Raw genomic sequence first — 8,913 nt, 5'->3', positions numbered from 1 at the left:
AGGATAGATAATAGAGTATTCTTCAAATTTTCCAAATACAAATTGACTGTGCATTGTGAATGTAATTATTACCTGATAATTGTTCTTATTGTATACAGTTTTACTGTGTTAGAGTTAAAACCTTTCCTTTTTATTTAGACAAAAAGGGGGAGATGTTGTGGGATAATATTTTTGTACACTGTGGAAATATGTCTCTGCCTAAGACACCTTTTGATTGGTTTAATAAAGAGCTGAATAGCCAATAGGTAGGTAGGCAAGAGTAGGCAGGACTTCTGGGGAGAGAAAGGAACTCGGGAAGAATCTGAGATGCTCAGGATTTACCAGATAGACATAGAGGGAACTGGACATACAGAATGGAGGAGAAGTAAAGAGCCGTGTGGCAGACATTGATTAATAGAAACAGATTAATTTAAGTTATAAATGCTAATTGGGAACAAGCCTAAGCTAAGATCAAGCTTTCATAAATAATATTAAGTGTCTGGGTCAGTATTTAGAGGGCTGATAATCCAACGAAAGTCCTATGAGCTCGATACACTTAACCACTGAGCCATCAGTCCAGAACCACTTCTTTAACACAGCCTCCCCCCTGTTGGAATTTTAAGTTTTCTTTACTAAACTGACTAGACCTTAAAGGTTATTCTCCTAATTGTACAAATACATGGACAATGTTTTGAAACCGAGGCTGGGAATGTAGCTCACTTGGTAGAGTGCTTGCCTGGCATTCTTGAGGTCCTTGGTTCAATCCCCTGCACCACTTAAACCAGATGTGGTGGCACACACTGGTAGTATTCGGAAGGAAGAAGGAGGAGGAACTGGAGTTCAAGGTCATCTTTAAACAAATGAGTACAAGACCAGCCTTGGATACAGGACACCATTCTCAAAACAAACTCTGAAACTAGCTCTGAGGTTAGGAAAGTGTGGGTGACTTTATGCCCCATGATCGAACTGGATAGAGTAGGGATAAGGTGCTGACTTAGCTTGATCAGACCTGACAGTGTCTCTTCTTTTCAGTGAAATAAAAGGGCTACTCTGAAATTATTGCACTAGGATTTGGGGATGCAGGATCAAACAACAACGTCGACTGCACTGGAGGATTCAGGTCTAGTTAGTCTGAGGTCATGCACATTATGATTTGAGCCACAGTGGCTCCCACGCTCCTATCACAGCCTGGGGAGATGACTAAGCCATCAGACCAATGGCTCTGAGCAGCCAGTACTGCTCTCTGGGAAACTGGTAGTCACGTGTAGCATCTGTCCTACCACAGGTGTGGTGGGAAGTGTTCTGTCAGGCCAAGCAAAGACCTTTAGATGTATTTCTTTTTAAAATAACTGTTATTTATGTGTACGTGTGTGTGTGTGTGTGTGTGTGTGTGTGTGTGTGTGTGTGTGTGTGTGTGCATGCCTGCAGAGGTCAGAGGTATGTCAGATCCTCTGGAGCTAGATTTACACACAGCTGTGATCTGGGTGCTAGGAACCAAACTTTGAGCCTCTGCAAGACCAATACAAGCTCTTAACCAAAAGCCATCTTTCTAGCTCCCTAGATCTGTTTCTTAAATGAAGTAGTCGGGCACATAATAAATTGTTTTCCAATCTCACATCAAGATTCAGTGAAAAGAGCTGATGATTTGAAGAAGCAGGGGCTGGAGGAGTCAGAGAAACAAGAAATCTCCAGGGGCTCCCCAAGGCCCCCAAGGTAGTAGAATTCATGCCAAAGCTAATGGAACTCTTAAATAAGAAGATGCTGTTCCAAGAGACTGGAACAGCAAAGGCGCAGTGTGAGAGCATCCTGAGCTACTAATAAGCAATAACCACTTCCTAGTGCGGGGACATACAGGGCTCTCCACAAACATGTCCTGCCCTCCCGTGAGCAACAACAGATGGAGGAGCTTCAAGCCCTGTAAGCTGTCCTTCCACACATGTGGAATCATAGACAGGAATCAGTGTGCCCGCCAACCTTCTGAGGGGTAGGGACATGCACTGAAACAGGTGGTTATGGCCAAGTCCCCTGGGTAAGTAAGGCACTCCATGGAAAAAGAGTTGATTGCCTGCATTATAAAATACTCCACAGATGTTGGTCCTTAAGAGTGTGTGTGTGTGTGTGTGTGCGTGCGCGCGTGCGCGCGCGCGCGCATGCACGCATGCTCATATGTGAATGCATGTGTGTGCATGCAGAAGCCAGAAGTCCTCACTGAATGTTGTTGCCCAGATGCTATCCACCTTACTTTGAGACATGGTCCTTTTCTGGCCTGGAACTCATAAGAAGGCTACCCAGTGACAGTGACAGTGATAGTGACAGACCTCTGGGCGAGGGAGGCTTCCAGGGTCTTGCCTCTGCCTCTCCAGTGCTGGGATCACAACCTCCTGCCATCATAACTGGCCTTTTATTCAGGTCTTCGTGTTTGCGAGGCAAGCCTAGCCAGGGAGAGAGTAAGCTGCGAGCCATTGCGCCAGCCCAAGGATTATACTGGTGTCAACAGCCACAGCAGGAAGAGGTGCCCATGTTTGGGACAGGGCCTTTACACAGCAGAAGCTTTGGGGAGCAGTTTGTCACAGTGAATCCAACAGTGACCCCTGCACCCTGACCTCCAGTTTCCCCATTATGATCCAGTTTAGGCTCCCCTTTTAAAAGCTTATAGAAATATTTCATCACTGTAATTACAGGAGAGGCTCCCTCTGTCGTAAGAAGAGAGCTGGTGAAAAGGGGGACAATTAAGCAAGACACGTAATTGAAGGGTATATAAATATATCTGGTGGCAGATGAGGGCTTTTCCTGTTGGATACGCTCTCCAGGATCCAAGGGCAGAGAGGAGTGCCCTGCTCTTGTGCAGGAGGATGACGAACACTTTATTACTAAAACAGGAGTGAGGGGTCTGTGGGTGAGGGAGGCTTCCGGGGCCTCCAGCGTGGATTGAGTCACACCCTCCCTTCCCTACCCAGGAGGCTTTCTACTCTGGAGCCCCATTTGGAAAGTCTACTAATCAGGAGACAGGAGGGAACATTTGGAATAGAGAGACAGTGTGACTCCTGTCACTGAGCAGAACAATGAAGAGTTCAAAAACAGTAGTATCTGCTAGTGGAAAACCAATAAACATATAATTTTCAGGTAATTACGATCATATAATTAGCTCTCTGCTTTTTCATATGCCCTTGCAGAAATGGAACTGGAGAGCCACTGGGATACAGTTTACTGCAGTACAACCCAGAGCAGAAAGGACGTTTCGTGTTGGTTTTGTTTTCTCCCCCGACAGAAATTAAGGGCCAGTGTGCCCCCAAGCTGAGGAGCCCAGGTCCACGTCTGGTTGGTTGGCAAGTCCGGGAGGTGAGTAAAATCAGCTCAGCACCTACAGACTGAGCATCTGGATTTCAGTCACCTCTTTAGCCCCCCGAAATGTGAGGTCCCCTTGTCTTCCGGGTCCTTCCGTAGGATGATGGCACTAAACTCAATGGTGCTTCCTTATCATACCCAAGGGGCAGAAAATGTCAAGTGAGGATACCCTAGGTGTCACTACCAAGAAGAACGGCAATCCCGAGCTCAATTCTAGCAGGAAAAATCTCATCCCGTAGTGTCAGCTTTTTATTATCATAAGGGATCCACAAATCAGGGAAACTTGATAAGCAAAAGATTTATGTAGCTCCCAGTTTTGGAGGCCGAGAGTGTAAACGGCATGGTGCAGGCTTCGAACCCATGGTGGATGGCCAAGTGTGGGGCATGAGCAGAGGGAAGATTGCGTATAGAACCAGACAGCAGGGAGGGAGGGGCAGGCATATTCACTTCATAATAACGCTTTCTAAGAACTACCAATGATGGACAGTGGATGGCAGACGGCAGATGATGGAGCATGACCAGAGAGAGATTATGTTTTGAGCCCAGAAGCAGAGAGGAAGGGAGCAGTCTTGTTCATTTCCTAGCACCCTTCTCCCAAGGACTATCAATGGGTCCCATAAGACCTACCTGACAGGGGCTGGAGAGATGGCTCAGAGGGTAAGAGCACTGGTTGCTCTTCCAGAGGTCCTGAGTTCAATTCCCAGCAACCACATGGTGGCTCACAACCATCTGTAATGAGACCTGGTGCCTTCCTTGCCAACAGTACATTGTCTACTTAATAAATAAATAAATAAATCTTTAAAAAAAAAAGACCTACCTGACAGTACTGACCTAAGGTCCTTCTGCTAGGTACTATCTCTTGCAGGTCCTATCACCTCCCAATGCTACCAGCCTGGGGACTGAGCCTCTAGTTGTGTGACACCTGAGAGGACATTCGAACAATACCTAAATCAGAGCACTTAGCATTCATTTTATTTTTCTCATTGGATTTTTGTTGGGTTTCAAATGAGGCGCATTGACATGAAGTTCATGGAAGATAACCAGAACACACTCACCATCGATGCTGCAAACCTGTGGAGAACAGATGGACATGGCAGGAAGGCCTGTTGTTAGCGGTAGCCTGTGTGCACTGCCTGGCTGTCATTAGCTGCCTTTTGCATGCTCTTCGGGGCTGAGGGGTGGCAGTGGGGCCTTGCATCATCAGCTACCAATGCTGAAAATAGAAAATGTCAGCAGTGTATGAAAGAGCACCTACCAAGCAGACACACAGAGCCTAAGTACATTTGCAGTATATCTGCAGTATTAAAATTTCATTGGGAGGGTGATGGAGTGGAGGGAATCCAAGAGAGCTATTCAGGGAGGCAATAAAAGATGGAGAAATACTTTTTAGACGGTTCTATGATTCTAAGAGTCCTGATCTGTAGATTCCACAGGCCCATGGCTGAGGGTTGCTCTGTGGACTGGTATCCGCCCAACTCAGCAATGTCAGAGTGTGAATTTGGGGAGGTTCCTTTGCCATTCTGAAAGCATGAATGCATACATCTATGAATCATCATTTTAGAGGAAGAGAAGATGACAGTTTGACTGGTGTCTTCATTTTCTTCCTCCTGAAAGCAGAGCCTGAGGTGGACTTGAGTTTTCAGGGTGTCTCAGGATGCAGGGTAGGAGGACGAGCCCATGGGGCTGCTGTTACTGGACTGCTTGCTGTCATGGAAGGGGCCCTCACTGGGCTGACTCAGAGGAGCCAGTGGCCATGGCTCTCAGGATGTTCCCTTTGAATGGATCATTATGTTTGGGGGCCAGGATCCAAGGGGCACCAGATTGGTGTTTACTGCCTGTTATATCTCCTGCTCTGAAGTCTGACTTGTGTGCAAGACTTTCCCTGGAGAGATCAAATGTCTATTCACCCCAGACAGGGGACCAAAGTAATGATGCTACCAAAGTCAAACTTGGTGAGCTGCTGAGTTTCCTGGTGTTATTTCAGGAGTATGGATGAGGGGTTACTTATAGGATTAGGGATGACTCAGAGGCAGCTGCATCACCCATGCCCACCCCACATGGCTGATGACTCATGATAGTTGCAACCCTGCAGCTCTCTGCACCGCAGGGCAGATTGCTCAACAGGTCAGCTGTTTGAAGAGTCCCCACCCCACCCCCCACAGAGGTTTACTGCTTTCGTAACTTTGGGGAGGGAGGGACCTTGTAAATCTTGTTTGTTTTAGGAACTTTCTAACATTTACCAGTTGTTTTCCCCGGAGTCTCATGAACCTCCCGGTTTGAATTCAGAGGAAATTGCTACACCAGACATTCTTGTCCTCCTCCCTGCTGCCACAGCTGCCTTCGACAGTAGCCGCCTCTCTCCACTGCTACACAGCTCCTGATAGATGCTCCCCTCTTCCTGGGTCTAACTTATATTGTATCCCATCAACCTTAGAGACTTAAACGTCTCTCAGTCTTCCCTTCCATCCCTCTCTCTGGTGCTAGGCTCTGGATATCCCGTCATCCCCGTCATCCCTTCTTGATTCCCAACACTCTGCTCATATTTCTAGGAACATCTTTTTTCCCCCAGATATTTTTCATTTGAACCATCTGATGTAAATTTTCTCACTCCACATGATACTGAATCTAAGGGTGTCCTCACTCTCCAGGTCTCAGTAGAGCACTTTGTACTTTCTCTTCTCTTCAGAAGAATGGCTCCATGTTTCTCATATGATAGCCCATGTTAGGGTGAAAGCGACTGATGCGGACAGGTCTACAGACTCGGAATGAGGATGAAGGAATTCAAGCACTGTCTCAGCAGGGCCATCGCACATAAAGGAGGAGGCGATGGTGACCATCAATGACCTTGTCAATCAGAAGTCTGGGAGGTTGCTTCCATCCTGCAAACCACTCTTCATATTTTATTTGATAAAAAAAAATAGAGATGCCACGTTTAAAAATTAAACAGCTTATCAAATTTTAGCTGTCAATCATGAATATTGTTATTAATGATGAAAATTTGAATCATGTATTAAGATACTTGCAAGCTATATACTTCAAACTGCAATGAACCTCTAACAAATTACATTTTACACAAAGAACATTAGTTGGAATAGATGGAAGTTCATCCTCTGGGCCTCCCTGTAAAAATCATTTTTATTATCCAACTTACTTTAAAGAAGCTATGAGATTCCATTGGGCATGAAGGTGTGTGCTTATAATCCCAGCCTTGGGAGTTTAGTCAAATTCTGTCAAAAGAGAGGGGGCGGGAAGGAGGAAAGAAGAAATGAAGGAACGAAAGAAGGAAGAAGGATTTCTTAAGGAGGCAAGAGTGTGGCTCACTGATAGTTCACCTAGCATGTGTGAGACCTTGGATTCAACCCTCAGCACGGAAGAAAAGCAAACGTAGGAGACTAAGATTTCCTGATGGAGATACACCCTGCTGACTGTGTGGATGGTACAGCCTTTCCCTGACTCGCTCCACTAGTGATGTTGTGCAATGGTTGCTGCAGAATCCACTAAGGGAGCCTGTCACCCCACCTCTGGGTCTGTTCACTTCCCCACCTTTGTATGGGTTCCAGGGAACCCATATATGTATGTTGTCAGGCTTTCCCGGCAAGCTCCTTTACTTGTTGAGCCATCTTTCTGGTCCAGGATTGAGGATTTAAGTTTGGCATCTGGATGTATGCATTTTGCTCTCTAATTGCTTCATAGGTCTTTTTCTATCTTTCTTTATTTTCTCTCTCTCTCTCTCTCTCTCTCTCTCTCTCTCTCTCTCTCTCTCTCTCCCCTTCTTTCTTCCTTCCCTCTCTCCCTCCCTTCCTTCTGTTCCTTCCCTTCCTCCCTTCCTTCCAACCTTTGCTCCTGTGCAGTACTGGAGATCAAGCCCATGCTAGACAAGCTCTCTCGTACACAGCTACATCCTCAGTCCTGTTGTTTTTATATTTTCAATGAAATGAGAAATTATCTTGGGTCAGGAATATATGTTATTATGTGTACCAGGCTTTTTCTTTTAGGCCTCCGACCAGCTCCCAATTCATGACATGGAGACTTATTATTAGTTATGAATCCTTGGCCTTAGCTTATGCTCGTTTCTGGCTAGCTTTCTTTTCTTTAACTTAAATTAACCTGTTTCTCTTCATCTACATTTTGCTTCAGGGCTTTTTACCTCTGTGTTTGCTGACTGGTGACTTCCTGACTGACCCCGGGCATCTCCCTCTTTCTCCCCCATTCTCTCCTTTCTTTTTCTTTGGTCTCCTCTCTCTCAAGCCTATGTTTCTTTTTCTACTTATTCTCTCTGCGCAACAGCCCCACCTATCCCTCTCCTGCCTAGATATTGGCTATTCAGCTTTTTATTAGACCAATCAGGTGTCTTAGGCAGGCAAGGTGAAACAAATGTAACATATCTTTACAGCATTAACAAAAGTAGTATAAACAAATGTAACACATCTTTACCCAGTTAAAATAATATTCTACAACAATTATGTGCCTAGAATAAGAGCAAAATTATAGCTATTACCAGTCCACTCAACAGATATCTAATGAGCACCTACTGTGTGCTCTGAACAGTACTGGGCTTCAGGCATATAAAGATGATATAGATGAATTCCAGATCCTTGCAGAACTCAGGATCTAGTCAGGGTGAGCTATTTCTCAGTAGAATATTCTTTATGGAAAGTGTTCAGAGGAAGTAATTATCACACATTCTTGCTCTAGATGTTGAAGGATGGGAAGTTTCCAGGGAAGACACTCTGGTGGCAAGGAGTTACACATGGAAGAAAGATGTGTCAAGCAGCGGGGCATTTGTGTTTAGTGGGTCAGCTGGGGACGGTTGAGGATATGATGGTGGAAGGTGGTGCACTATAGGCACCGTTCCCAGCCTCCTGAGGGTGAGTCCTAGTTTTGCCTTTTCCTTCTATGCCCTTGGACACATCAATCTTGAAAAAAAAACCCATAATTTCCTTATGTCTAAAGTAGGAGGATATAGGGGGCAGGGTGGTTCCTTTGGTCAAAGTTCTGTGCGAGTATGACCACCTGAGTTAGCGCCTCAGCATCCATTCCCACTCAGGTACAGTGTGGAGGAGGGAAGATATTCAGGGATTCATGAGTGTGTGTGTGTGTGTGTGTGTGAGAGAGAGAGAGAGAGAGAGAGAGAGAGAGAGAGAGAGAGAGAGAGAATGCATGCCGCATACGTATGGTGCCCAGTGAAGCCAGAAGACGGCGTCAAGTGTCCTGGAGTTAGAGTCAGTCATCCTAAATGAGCCCTGGAAACTGAACTTGGGTCCTCTGCAAGAGCAGCACACACTCTTAATAGCTGAGCCATCTCTCCAGCTCGTAAATTATTACTGACTACCATTTAATTTCTATTTATACAAATTATGCATTATAACATTCTTCTTGGAAAGTTGAGCAATGTTGATGGGGGTGAAGATTTTTGTTTTTTGTATTTTTTTAACCTCCTACACCACTTTCTCCATGCAGTGTGCGTGTGTGTGTGTGTGTGTGTGTGTGTGTGTGTGTGTGTTGGAGTGGTGCACATGTGTGCATACACTCATACACTCATGTGATCAGACAGTGTCTCCCTATGTGGCCCCAAGCTGCTAGCCTTGA

Source organism: Microtus ochrogaster, chromosome 5 (genome assembly GCF_000317375.1).
Source record: "Microtus ochrogaster isolate Prairie Vole_2 chromosome 5, MicOch1.0, whole genome shotgun sequence".
In the NCBI taxonomy this organism is placed as follows: Eukaryota; Metazoa; Chordata; class Mammalia; order Rodentia; family Cricetidae; genus Microtus; species Microtus ochrogaster.
The sequence above is the reverse complement of the archived record's forward strand: the minus strand, read 5'-3'. Positions refer to the sequence as shown.